Source organism: Macaca thibetana, chromosome 5 (assembly GCF_024542745.1).
Source record: "Macaca thibetana thibetana isolate TM-01 chromosome 5, ASM2454274v1, whole genome shotgun sequence".
NCBI classification, from domain to species: domain Eukaryota; kingdom Metazoa; phylum Chordata; class Mammalia; order Primates; family Cercopithecidae; genus Macaca; species Macaca thibetana.
The window spans coordinates 5,534,422-5,548,802 of NC_065582.1; the positions used below are offsets into that span (position 1 = coordinate 5,534,422).

A 14,381-nucleotide genomic window follows, 5' to 3' on the forward strand; every position below is an offset into this window, starting at 1 on the left:
CACAAGCTTGAAACAAACACTGGGGAGGAAGGGCGGAGGGAGGAGGGCGGAGAGGGGAGGCGAGGGAGGGAGCGCGGCCGGAGGAGGGCGGGGGGTGGGGGGATTTCCAGCCGCGGCTCTTCGCAGTTTCCTCTCCTTGTTTTGCTTTCGATCTGGACTGTTCTCAGGCAAGCCGGGGAGTAACTTTTAGTTTTGCTCCTGCGATTATTCAACTGACGGGCTTTCATTTCCATTTCACACACCCTAGCAACACTTATACCTTGCGGAATTGTATTGGTAGCGTGAAAAAAGCACACTGAGAGGTAACATTTTTCAAATAATAGTTGTGACTGTGCGTGTGTTTCTCTCGAGGGCATGTTTCTGGGGACTGTGGGGGGCCGTGTGTGTATGCGTGTCCTGATGCCTTGACACGATGTTTTGCAGACGGAAAATGCCGGGGTTCATAAATATTAATACCGATTTTTGGAGGAACAGTCGGCGCAATTATGGATCGCCTGATTTTAGGGGAAGCAGGTTCTGCTGCTGTTGCTGCTGCTACTGGGGCTGCTGAGGCTGCGAGGAGGAGGAGGAGGTAGAGAGGGAGGAGGAGGAGGAGGAGGAGGTTGGTGGAGGTTTAATTTCACTTTTGGATTTGCAGATGCGGAGAGGTGGCTCCATGGACACAGACCTGCTGTGTGTGCTTCTGCGCCCCAGGTGTTGTGTGTGGGGGTGCAGGTCCGCTGGAGTCGGGCCTCATTTAAAACAAAATTGTGTGTATGTGCGTGTTTGTGTGTGCGCGTGTGTGTGTGCAGCCACCGCCGTCAGCGGATCCGAAGGAGGGGAGCGGGTCCTTCTCGGTGCCCGCGGCGGCGTCTCTCCAGGCTGCCTCCAGCGTAAATAAGCAGGCACCGCCGCCCGCCCGGCTGCCCGCGCCCGCGCCCCGGCCGGGAGGAGCGCCTCCAGCCACGGCCAGAGGAAACTTGCTGGGGCGCCCCGCGGCGGTCCCGGGGCTCGCCTGCCTGCCGGGCTCGGAGTCGGGTCGCAGGCGTCGGGTGCCAGCGGCCCGGGCGGGACGGCGGGCTCCGAGCCGGGCCGGGCGCCGGGCCTGGCCGACGCGCCCTGCTTCCTGGGGGCTGGGCCGCCGCCGCCGCCGCCGCTCGGAAGGGACGCCGCGTCCTCCTTCCCGCCGGCCAGCGCCCGGTCGGGCCCTGGGGCTTTGTCATTGCACTTGTCCCGGCGCGCGAGGGGCTCGGGCGGCGCGTCCCGGGAGGGCACCGCGCCGAGGGGTCAGCCGCCCGGGCCGCGGCCTAGCGCCGTGCGCCCCCGGGTCTCCGCAGGCGCCCCCGGCCGGCCTCGCGCGCTGGGCCTGACCCGCCTCGGCTACGGAGCGGGCGAGGTGGGGGCGGGGAGCCTCCGGGGACCGAGCGGCGCCGTGGGGGCCAGCGTCCCCTCGGGGTCCCGGGGCGCGGGCCGCGGCGGGGTGGGGACGCGAGTGCCCGCCCCGTGCCCTCCGACCCGGCTCCGGGCGCCGGGTGACATTCGCCCGCTGGCCGAACATGGTTGGTGCAAAGCCGCGGCGGCCGCCACTTCCTTTCCGCCTCGCCGGTAGGGCTCGCCCACCGAGTGAAGCCGGCGGCGGCCAATCGCGGCGCCCGCCTGCTTCCAGTGGCACCGTCTGGGGGCCAGCGCCCGCCAGGGCTGGCGAAGCCGTTCCAAGTTCCAAGGGTCGCGGGTGTAACTCATGCCCCTCCCAGCACGCGCCGGCGTCTCCCCTTGGCCCCCGGTCTGGGTGCGTTTGCCACCGTCTCCTCCTTGTTCCCTAAGAAGCGGGGGAGGGGAAGGAGGCTGGCAGCCTGGGCCGGGCGCCAGGGCCGTGGTCGGGCACCAGGTGAAACGCCCGGGTCAGTCTGTGTAGGCCGGACCCTTGGCGATCGGCTGCGGATGTGATCCCGGGGACTGGCAGCCGAGGTAGCTCAGAAGAGCGAGGTGGCTTTCGCTCGTTTCTAACCCGCTACTGTCTGAAACTTGGGGACATATTACCCGCCCCCTCCCTCTTCAACCACCTCCCTCCCGTTGCTCCTTGTCCTTGGTTATGGAAGGAGAAAACTCAGTTCTAAATGAGGAAAAGTGGTGCTGGCATTTCGTCTTCAGCCACCGGCCTCCCTATGGCTGTGACTCGTCTGCTTTTGATGAATGGCCAGGAGGGATGGAGGATCGTTAGATTTCCTGTTGTGGATTTTCAGGAATCACCGAGACTGCTGTCGAGCCTGCAGTCAGTTACTAGTTTTCCTATCTACTGTAGGTTCTCTTCGAGCAGTTCAGTTTTTGGTGCTTAAGGGCAGGTGCACAAGGGGGTCTGGGGTTAGACCAGGCGGTGGATAACCTTGATGCCAGGCAGATGCAGTTATCCCCACCAGGCCCAGAGGGTGACTCTTTAACTTCACCGCGCACGAAGATTCAGGATTCTCTGATTTCCCCAACTTTCCTTTATTCTTCTTTTAGGGGGAGAAGGGGCAAAAATAGAAACCTAAAAAACCCTGGGAAAAGGAGCCTTTTCTGAGGAAACTTCAGCAGATGAAATATTTAAGACTTGAACTGGGATCTCTAGGGGGAACGTTGGAACATCTATTGATTGATGTGTCAAAGTCCGGAATTTCACGTAATTAGTGAACGATTATAACTTGTAACTTTGTTGTGTAAGAAATTACATTTTGGTCTCTTAGATCCAAGAGTTCTTGTCTGTTACGATTTGTAACTGCTTGTTAAAATTAAACATTTACATATTTCATTCTCAGTGAGTTGTCATTTTTTTGTTAGAGAAAGTTCCAGTTATTTCAGATTTACTTACCTGTAAAAATGTCATCATAATCAAAAGCAAGGATTTGTAGTCAAACTGGAAGCAAATTATGGCAAACACATGTGTGCCATGAAGTTCTGACAGCCCTATGAACAATGGTCCCACCTTTATCCCACTTTCTGAAACACTTTATTAGGCAAATAGCGCACCAGAGCGAAAGATGTTTAAACTTACTGGAAAAATAGAAACTTTGGATACTCCACATTTGATGTGCATCAATTTTCTCATGTTACCAACGATTTTATGTTTTTATTCTTAACCTCATCTCGTACAAAACTCTGTTGTTTTTAGAGCATTTTCACATAATATGCTTTTGATAGTGAAAAACCACTGTACTCTATCTAAATTGAGTATCTGGGTTATAGTTCCCTTATCTACCTTATACCAAAAAGGGCTTAACGCAGACGAGATAATTTAGGTAGACACTCAATAAATATCCTTAGCACATCTATTAAAAGCCAGACACAGTGCTAGCCTCTGTGTACTCAACTGACAGCGAGAAAGACAGTATCTTTACGCTAGGTTGTGTTCTGGTTAGTGAGCTGATCATTAACAACAAAAAATACATACAGTTACTACCTTTTGGGGTTACCTGTAAGGAGGGTAATAAAAATTCTTAACTATGTCTCATAGTGTTGCTTTCATGAACAATTGAGATACTGTATATGAAAGAACATTGCATAAATTATGGCAGTCTACAAATGTGTAAGGCGTTAACTTTCAAAATTCTATCAGATTATTCTTAATGTAAAAGGGCCAGATAATCATGACTGGATTAGACACTGTCTTTCTCATGGAATTTCCAGCAAGGAGGGATTTTACTTCTGAGCGTATATAAATAATGATAAAAGATTAAACATGGAATAACTGTTTTATGTAAAGTATCAAAAAATATTTAACAGTGAAACCCGATATTGTCAGTGAATTTCTTCCTTTCAGAAGAAAAGTTAGGTGGTATCCATGGAGACCAAATGATATGGAAATAATAGTGATTGGACCAATGTATTTTCCCTCTTTCTATCAGATAAGAAAATCTTCCCAAGCCTCTCTGTGGTTTAGTCTGAATCTTCTTCATTCTTGTGTCAGCTTCTTCATTATCTGCCATTGCAGGTGTGCACTGGGCTGATTTTAGTATTTTGCTTTTACCATCTTTTTTTTTTTTTTTTTTTTTTTTGAGACAGCGTCTTGCTCTGTCGCCCAGACTAGAGTGCAGTGGCACAATTTCAGCTCACTGCAGAACTCTGCTTCCAGGTTCAAGCAATTCCTGTGCCTCAGCTTCCTGCGTAGTTGGGATTACAGGCGTGTGCTACCATGCCTGGCTAATTTTTGTATTTTTAGTAGAGACAGGGTTTCAGCATGCTGGCCAGGCTTGTCTCGAACTCCTCACCTCAGGTGATCTGCCCACTTCAGCCTCCTGAAGTGCTGGGATTACAGGCATAAGCCCCCGCACCGGCCTGCTTTACCATCTTGGCTCATGTGCATTTATTGAATGCTTACTGTGTGCCCAACACTGTATATGTGACAACATACATGAAAGTAAATATAACTGATAGTATATATTTATAACCTATATTAAAATACATAATATATGCAAATAAACAAAACTGTGGTGAAATGTCAGTTATTAGTAAAAATTAGTTCTTCTTTTCATCTGTATGGGACATGATGTTCCTTCCTGCACAGGCATAGGAGGTCAGGACCTTCCGTCTCTGCCTGCCCCGTTGGCCCCCTGTGTTTGGCCTGAGTGTAATCAGTGGTCGGTGCACGATGCCAGCTAAATGCATAGTGTGCTGAATTGAGGAGTGGCTCTGGTGGCAGGAATGACTGATGGAAAAGTGGGTGAGGAGGTTCCATCAAACTTTAATTTATCACCAAAGAACAAAGAATGATGAATAACATATAGGGTCCAGATTTGAACATGAAGCCAGTATTTTTTATAGAGTACCAAGGAAACTCACAGGTCAAGGACCCAGCTCACAGGTCCCCTTTGTCCCTGGGACTCCATCTGGGGCTCTTTGGATTCAGAGCAAGCAGCAGGCCTGAAGTCTTGGCATTGACCTTCAAAGATCCCCTCAAAATAACGTTTCCCCTCAGAAGCTCCATCTTACGACAAACTGTCTCTAAAACAAATTGTGTTTATTTAAGAAGACTTCATGTACCCTTTTTCTTTTATTAGAGTCAAAGTGTCACTCTGTCGGCCAGGCTGGAGTGCAGTGGCTCGATCATAGCTCACTGCAGGCTCAAACTCCTGGGCACAAGTGATCCTCCTGCCTCAGTCTCCTGAGTAGCTGCGACAACAGGCATGTGCCACCCCAAAGCCCGACATACATTTTTGTGTAGAGACAGGGTCTTGCTATGTTGCCCAGACTGGTCTCAAACCCTTGGCCTCAAATGATCCTCCCTCCTTAGCATCCCAAAGTGCTGGGATTATAGGCGTGAGCCACTGCACCTGGCCCTTGTGCCCATTTTTATTCCTCAGAAACACATATGACTTTCAGTCAGAACTCCTGAATGCCTTGAGAAAAACGGGTGTTATCAAATCTAGTTGATCTTGTTTAGCCAAATGTAGAGACCCGTGGTGTGTTGGACAGGCTGGCCAGCTCTGTGTAGAGAAACTCACCATCCCGTGAGGCTTTCTGAGGCACTGAGACTAGCTGGGGCCATCCATCAATAACTTGAGGTCTGCTTGGGGATCCAGGGACCCCAAGCAATTATTTTAAATGAATAATTGATTTTGTTAAACATAGTAACACATTCAACAGTTTTCTTAAATGCAGACATTGTGTTATTATTTCATTTGTTTATTAACTATTTGTTGACAGCCAGCAGTGTACAAGGCTCTGTGGTGGAAGGTGCATGAACTCAGATGCCTAGAGTGGCCTTTTAGTAATCCAATCACTTCCCCCTCTGGAAGTTTTCACTCTGTAAAACGTGGCTGGATAGTTCTGTCTTCCTTAGGAGACAACCTATGTGTGTAATGAAAATTGCCTGGGGAGGGGACTTTTAGAAATTACACAGGACCCTTTAGATTTGAGATTATCTATAGCCCCCTTTCCCCTCCTTCCCCTTCCTGCCCTGAATAGCGAGCCTCTTATTCACCATTGGATCCCTGTTCCCTAGTCTCCCTCAGGTGTGTGGCCAGAGCAAAAATGGAAAGCCACTGAATCAAGGATCTCTTCCCAGGGCCAAATAGTTGATCTCTTCCTTGGCTCAGATTAAACCTCTTTCCACATTTTAAAGAGCTCTTTGGACAGGGGCCTGTGGTCACTGTGTTGGCTCTGCCCACTCGACCTTGCTTGCCCTACAGAAATGGGACTCATGTTAAGTTTGTGATACATTGAATTTTCCTTTTTTTTTCTTTTTTGAGACAGAGTCTTGATCTTGTCTCCTGGGCTGGAGTGCAGTGGTGTGATCTCGGCTCACTGCAACCTCTGCTTCCTGGGTTATACTGATTCTCCTGCCTCAGCCTCCTGAGTAGCTGGGATTACAGGTGCCCCACCATGCCCAGCTAATTTTTGTATTTTTAGTAGAGACAGGGTTTCGCCATGTTGACCAGTCTGGTCTCAAACTCTTGACCTCAGGTCATCTGTCTGCCTCGGCCTCCCAAAGTACTGGGATTACAGGTATGAGCCACCACGCCCAGCTGAATTTTCCATTTTGAAGAGGCAAGAAGGACTTTATTTTATTTTATGTATTTGCCTCTTTGTCCAGGAAGGCCATGGATAATTAGGTGTTTGGTTTGGTTTTGCTTCTGTTTTGGTTTATAACTCCTTTATCAGTTTAGTGTTCCCTTCTGATAAGCAAGAAAGAGCAGAGTTGACAGAGAATGGCTGCGGATGAGAAGCAGGTATGTGTGGTTCTTTCTGATTATGGATTCTAAGTATTTTTATCCCAGAGGCAAGACTAGTTCAGCAAAATACCTTAATTTAGGATTTTGTGTGATAAAAGCCTGTCCTGTTTTCATTAAATGAAGATTTTTTGAGAATTAACTACTTTCTGTGTCATTTTCATAAATAATTTCGTTTGGGCATACTTAACACTCTGTTGCTATCTGCTGAAGGCATTTGATACTCGCACACCTAATGCCATCAAAGGAGAGATGAGCATACATTTTAATTTGTTCTTATTGAGCGTACATTTTAATTGTTCTTATGAATGTCAGATTTTGGGAAGATCCAAAGAAGTACTCTGTAGATAGAATACGCTGTCCTGGCCCCCTAACCTTACAATCCTACCGATTTTCCCATTTCATGAGATTGACCTTTCAGATGAGGAGGAACTGCATACAAATTGCTTTATTTCAAGTAATATCTACCTTGTTATTTTTGAAAGAGTTCTTTTGTCCTTTTATCCTAGATCTATTGGAGAAGATGAGAAAAATTACAGTGGTGATAAGAGAGCGTCTTAACACCTAGATATGATGGGTGTGTTGGGTGATAGGAATGGGAGGCTGTTGGAAAGTGAGAGTTGGGGGATGGGGTGATGAAAAGGAAACGGGTGACTAGTGCCTCCTGGATTCTTGAATGGGAGAGAGTGAAGAGAGAATCAGGCAGGAAGATTTTCTGCACAAATGTCACTGAAAGAGTGTTAGAGGTCGGAGGGGTGAGTTGAAGTTGGTTAGGTAATTAGTAATAACCCAAGGACCAGTCAAAAGACTGGAGGACCGTCCACTGCTGACTTTGGGGTTAGACCCTTTTATCCTGGGGATGATAAAGACTGATGGGAAAACTGCTAGGCAGCTGCTGACATTATTCTACAAGGAAACATGAAGTTGTGAGTAGCTGTCACTTGGAGACGTGGTTGAAGTCACCTTAGGGGTACAGTTATGTTGCTGCATCATGACATTTAAGTCAACAGTGGACCACATGCATGACTATGGCCCCATAAGGTTATAATATCAGAATTCTACTCTACCTTTTTCTATGTTTAGATACACAAATACTTGCCATTGTGCTACAGTTGCCTATAGGCCTCAGTACAGTAACCTGCAGTACATGTTTGCAACGTGGAAGCCATAGGCCATACCATAAGCCTGGGTGTGTAGGAGGTTACACCATCTAGGTTTGTGTAAGTACGCTCTGTGATGTTCACACAATGACAAAATTGCTTAATGGTGCACATCTCAGAATGTATAACTGTGCCGGTGTTGATGCATTGTTTGAGGATGGGGAAATTGATACTCACTATGTGAGGTCCCAAACTCAATCTAAAGTTGCCTTTGGAGGCATCCACGGAAATACCGTAATGGCTCTCTTAGGCCCTTCTCCCCCCATACCAATCTTCCTTGGTACTGTTTTTATTTTATTTTTAAATCCTTGAAAGAATACATAATAGATGTACATATTTTCAGGGCACATGTAATAATTTAATGCATTCATATTTGTAGTTTGTAATGATAAATCAGTGTAATTGTGCCATTCCGATTATGGGAGTTAAATATGGAATCAGGGACATAGAATGGGCTGATAATGTGTTTTCCTAAAGAACAGATGGGACAAGTTAAAACTGAACTGTGAATTCCATAACTGGGTAGTGTGGGTCACTGAGTTGGGCACTCGGTACTCCACAGTGACTGTAGTCAGGATTCTACATTGAAATAAACTTTCTGGAATTTACCTTGGTGCTATATACTTAAAGTCTTAAAAATATTAAGCTCTCTGTTCCAGTAATTCTGCTTCTTGGAACCTACTTACGTGAAGTAACCAGAGATGGGAACAAAGATTTATGTACAAGGATGTTTATTGAATTAGCTTCTGTTATATAAAAACTTGGAAACAACTTAAATATCCAACAGTAGGGATACATTTGAACGAATTACGGCACATCCAGACAGAGTATAGGTAACTTACAAAGCTCGTGTTTTCGAGCAGCATTTAGTGACGGGAAAATATTTATGATCTATGTTGGTTGGGTGGGGAAAAAAGAATGTGAAATTGTGCTTCTAATTTTATTTTAAAAACGTGTGTGTATATTGGTGTATTAAAAAAAACCTGGAAGGAAACATACCTTTTTGATGGTGGAATTGTGAGTGTTTAGCTTTTTTTTCCTCCTTGAAACATTTTTGTATTTTCCAAATTTAAAACAGCAAGCACAATTACCAATTACCCTTTTAACCAGAAAATATTCTCAAGACAGTGCTCATAGGGCATCTCTGCCCTGACCTCTGGTCCACGATAGGTTAGGAAGAACACACTGGGTGCTGCTGAGGAGGAGGCTGTGCAGGGACGGGCCATTCTCGAGCCTTTCTGCCTCCATGTGTAGACCAGGCTCTAGAGCCAGGGCTTTCCTAGCGGGGCTGTTGGAAGCCCTTGTCCTCAGACAGCTGTGGCTACTTGGAGACACTTAGATGGGTGGCTTTTTGGTGAAGTTGGGACATAATGTTTTGTCAGTAACTGTGAAGGGCTTGAGATATGATCTCACTTTACAGTTAACATTCTTTATACATATGAATACTACAGAAACACAAAACACCTGGGTAGGAGAAGAGAGTGCCTTGTTGATATTTACAACTGGGGCAGCAGTCTCAGTGACACTGCTGTGTCAGGCCCCTAAACCTGGACCCTTAGGTGACACTGAAAACTGATGGAATGTACATGTGGGCTGCACTCTGTTGACAGGGACAGAGCAGCTGTCCCTCTCCCGTCCCAAAAGGAGAGAGAGAGAAAAGAAAGAAAAAGAAAAAGGAAAAACAAACAAACAAAAAACACCTTAGCTCCCCTGACATGGGATGAAAAGGTTCCAGGGGTCTTATCCTGACCTTTTAGAATGTGAGACACTTACAACCTGGGGATGTCTCCAAGGTCTGTTTTTCATTCCTTTTGAAACACACATGCCTAGGGAGATAGGTCTTCCTAGCACCTTGGGAACCAGTCCAGGCTGAAACTATTTGGTCCTCTTGAGGAGATTAGAGGTTTTATTATCCTTTTGGAAAAGAGCATTTAATGTACACAAATGGCTACAGACCTAATTCTCATGGTAAGTGAAGTATCAAATGTTTGTAGGGGAAGTGAGAGTGAACTTTCCCTATCTTCACATCCTATACTTTCCCTGTCTTCATGTCCTATATAGTCCCTATCTTCATGTTCTGTACATTCCCTGTCTTCATATGCTATACAGTCGCTATCTTCATATCCTATATGGTTCCTATATTCATATCCCATACATTCCCTATCCTATACATTCCCTACCTTCATGTCATATATGTTCCTACCTTCAGACCCTTTATGGTCCCTGTCTTCCTACCCTATACATTCCTTATCTTCATGTCCTAAACAGTCCCCATCTTCATATCCTATACATTCCCTATCTTCATTTCCTAAACATTCCCCATCTTCATATCCTATATAGTCCCCATCTGCATGTCCTATACATTCCCTATCTTCATATCCTATACATTCCCTACCATCATGTCCTAAATGGTCCCTGTCTTCATATCCTGTACCTTCTCTATCTTCATGTCCTATGTAGTCCCTACCTTCATGTCCTATACGGTCCCCATCTTCATGTCCTAAATGGTCCCTATCTTTGTATCATATGCATTCCCTAGCTTCATGTCCTATACATTCTTTCCCTTTGTATTGTATTCATTTCTGTATCTTAGGAGGTGAAGGCATTTTATAGGAACTCTGAGGAGTCTGGAAAGAAGCCTGGGAAGCTTTATTTTCCCCTCACACCTGCCTTTAAAAGACCTCTGTTGGAGAATGACAGTACAACTTAATCAGAGTGTGACCTCTGACTCTTCACAACTGAAGACCTCAAATCTCCAATTTTTATCTGAAAAAAATATTAGAATAGTTTCACTCTCTTTATGAATGTGGAGACGTTTTTAGATTGCTATGGAAGTAGGATTGGGCGTGACCATTATGAGTTCAGAGGCTGAATGCCGTAGCATAGCCCATCAAAATACATATATATACACACATATATATACACACACATTACACATATGTACATATATACACATATGTATACATATATATACACACACATTGTCCAATACGAATATAATGTGAGCCACATGTATAGTTTTAATTTTCTAGTAGCCACTTAGAGAAGTAAAAAGTATGTAAAATTAATTGTAATAATATTTCTCATTTAACTCATTTTATCTAAAATATTTCAGTATGTCGTTAATGTAAAAATATTAATGAGATATTTTACATTCTTCTTTCATACTGAGTATTTAAAATCCTATGTGTCCTTTACACCCATAGCCTGTCTTAATTCAGCCCAGCCACATTCCAAGTGCACAGTAGACCCATCTGGCTGGTGGCTACCATCTTGGTTGGTGCAGCATAAGGAAATGAATCAAGGTGTGAAGAGAATACAGGGGGAAAGTTTTAGTGCAGTCCTGAAAGGACTGAAGGAAAGGAGAGTTGGAGTGGTTGTTTTGATCACAACTGTATGAATCTCCTCGTGCCTCTCCCCACAAACCGTACCTGATCTCTTTAGCCTAAAACAATGAAATGCTCTGAATTTCTGTAGAAGCAGCATACTATACGTCCCATTCCTAGGGTAGTTAGCTATCTGCATCTTGATGAGATGAATGTTTTCTAGACTCTTGAACTGTTAAGAACATCTTTGATTATTTGGATTTTTCCATTTGTATCGCCTATGTGGTAAGTTATTTGAGAGCCGGGATCCAGTCCAATTTATTTGCATTCCTCACCAGTGTTTGACACCTTTAAGACCTAGATAAATATTAGTTTATTTGATTTTCAGCTGTAAAGCAAAGGTTAGCTTGAAAGGCTGAATTCCAGCTCAGGAAGGATGGCATCTAGTTTGTACTGGAAACCTAATGGTATATGAATTGAACACATAAACATTAGGATTTGTCACTTTGCATTAGGATTTGTCACTTTGTATTAGGGGTTCCATACCCAGAAGGTGAAAAATTGTTTGGTTTTTCTCCTTTGTATCCAGACCTTTAAAAAATCTTATCAGTTCATTCCTTTGATATTTAAGTTCCAATGATGATACTAGTACCTTCTGTAAGTATAAATAAGCTATATTTGGTGATGAACCAGAGATAAACATTTGGAAGCTGCAACTTTTTCCATGGGTTCTTTGTTAACAATAACTTTGTTATTAACAAACACAGCCCATGACATCTACGCCATGAAATTCTTTTGAAATCAAGTATAGTATTTTACAGTTGCCTTCATTTGTTCTCTTTGACTGTAATTGTTGGGTTGAAGCAACAGACTTACCAGAGAGCCAAGGCAATTTATTTTTACTGAAGACTACCTAAGAACTGCTTAGGTAGCTTTTCTCTGCAAGATTAAATGCAACCTTCATGGAATCATGTTAGCAGGGCCAGCAGCTAGAAAAATAAAGACTAAACCAAACCTTCAGCAACGAAATTCCCAGCTGCTCAGTGGCTCAGAGCTTTCCTGATTGCTTTCTTCCAATGAAAACACTGTAGATTAGTTTTAAGTGAATTCTAGTAGGTTTGGGGATTTGCAACTGACAGAAGAACAGCAAAGCATAATCTCACTTTAAAATAATAGTCCTGAAGGTAAATCTTTATTGGCTTTTTCTTGGGATGCTGGGATTTTTGTTCATATGGGAAAACTTAACTCATACACACTGTTTAGCTGACCTTTGAAGGTAAGGCCCTAGAAGGCAGACAGAGGCTGGACACCTGGGGATGTGCGTCAGGACTGCTGCTCCTCTTTCTTCTCTCCATTGTAGAGGCTGGAAACTTGGGGAGCCTGCGAGGAAGGCCCCTGTAGGGAATGTAGATGACCCGCTCTTTCCACTTTTGGGTGCCGTCATCCTGACGATTGGTGAAGTCAGGGCGAATTGAAAATGTTATAGGAGAGGATTTACTTAACTTATAGGTGCTTTTAATGCATTACGATTTTTTTTTTTTCTTGAAAGTCGTTGCAGTTTGGGAGATGGGGTAGAGGAGAGTGCTCAACTGAAACAGTTGACTATTTTGATCATGCATCCATTCAGTCATTTATTTAGCGGGTGTTTATTCCGTGCTAACTGTATGTAGAGGGAGATATAAAACGAAAGAAAAGCAATCCTTTTGGATTTGAGGTAGCCAGGTAGGTAGATGGTCTGCATTCCTTAGAGTGAGGAGCCTAATTTATCCAGATAGAGAAAACACAATGAGGCAAGTAAGATGACAGTTCCAGAAACGATTTTACTTATCTGTGAATCCCTTTTAGAGTTCTTCCATGGGCCCTGTGGGGTTGTTTCAGATTGTAGGGGAAGCCACAGTGCTAATGTGACAGATTTTTTGCCAAGTGTATACATTTTATTTTATTTTATTTTAAGAACAGATTCTTAATAGACTGTAAAATAGGCATAAAACAATGTATTGTTTTGTTGTTCTTTCTGTTTTCCACAATTGTCTCACATTGAGTTTGGAACGTGGAACTATGGTCTGGTGTCTTTTGTCATTAAGGAAAACTGATGCGGTTAAATCCTGATAATTATCTCCCCTCTCTACTTCCCCTTCCCTTGTGGGGAGACACTGTAACCAGCAGAGCTGCAGAATCAGTACTCCTGCCCCCCACGGTAAACTGAAGGAAGCTGATGAAAGATATCCAGGAACTCTTGGCACTATTTTTGAAATTTTTATGTGGATTTGAAATAATTTCAAAATAAAAAGATTTTTTTAAGGCTTCCCATTAGTGCTCTAGAGTTACTGTTGCTTATTTAAAATAACAGCCTAATAGAGTATATTTGTAAGTTCCTTTGTTTGCTTCCCCACATGGATCTAGAAGGGATTTTATGTAGCTCTTTTTCTAGGTAGGTCCTACTTTCACCTTGAAGGGAAAAGTGGCCCTTACTTCATTTTGAAAATGCCTTATTTTCTCTCTTTGCGTGTGTGTGTGCGCGTGCGTGTGTGTGTTTGACCATAGTGAATATTTAAGTTGCCTGAAATTAAGGAATAATTATCATCCATAAAAGGACTGAAGGAAACAGTGGCAGCAAGTAGGGAAGTCATAAATGCATGTTGAAGCATTCTTTTTTAAACTGTGGTAAAATTTACATAACAAGATTTACCATTATAATCATCTTAAAGTGTATAATTTGGTGACGTTAATGACATACACAAGGTTGCCTAACCATCACCACCATCCATTTCCAAAACTTTTTCAGTATCTGGATCAGAATCTCTATACCCATTAAACAATAACTCTGCTTCCTGCAACCCCTGGCAGCCAGCATTCTACTTTCTGTCTGTGAATTTGACCACTCGGGGTGTCTCATGTAAGTGGAATCATACAGTCTTTGTCTTTTCATGTCTGGCTTATTTCGCTCTGCAGAATGTTTTCCAGGTCCATCCATGTTGTGGCACGCATCAGAACTTCATTTCTCTTTAAGACTGAGTAATATTCCCACATTGTGTTCGTCCATTCATCTGTTGATAGACACTGGGGTTCTTATTAATTTGGCTATTGTGAATAAGGCTGCTGTGATCATTGGTATAAAAGTATCTGTTTGAGTCCCTGCTTTCAGTTATTTCGATTCTGTAGAATGGCCGGGTCATACGGTAATCCTATGTTGACCGTTTGAAGAGCCACCA

At 44.2% G+C, this 14,381-nt stretch overlaps 1 protein-coding gene across 2 annotated transcripts in view; it reads left to right on the top strand.

The window, feature by feature from the left end:
* Positions 1 to 93: 93 nt before the first annotated feature.
* Positions 94 to 14,381, top strand: part of IRF2 (interferon regulatory factor 2) — an 86,267-nt gene continuing 71,979 nt past the window's right edge. Inside the window, exons 1-2 of one of the 2 annotated variants that reach the window (XM_050792358.1) lie at positions 94 to 302; positions 424 to 571. The gene's annotated coding sequence lies outside the window, so the exon portion shown is untranslated. Of the gene's footprint in view, positions 303 to 423; positions 572 to 638; positions 694 to 14,381 lie in introns of those variants that run through there. The other variant, XM_050792357.1, reaches the window with a different exon arrangement.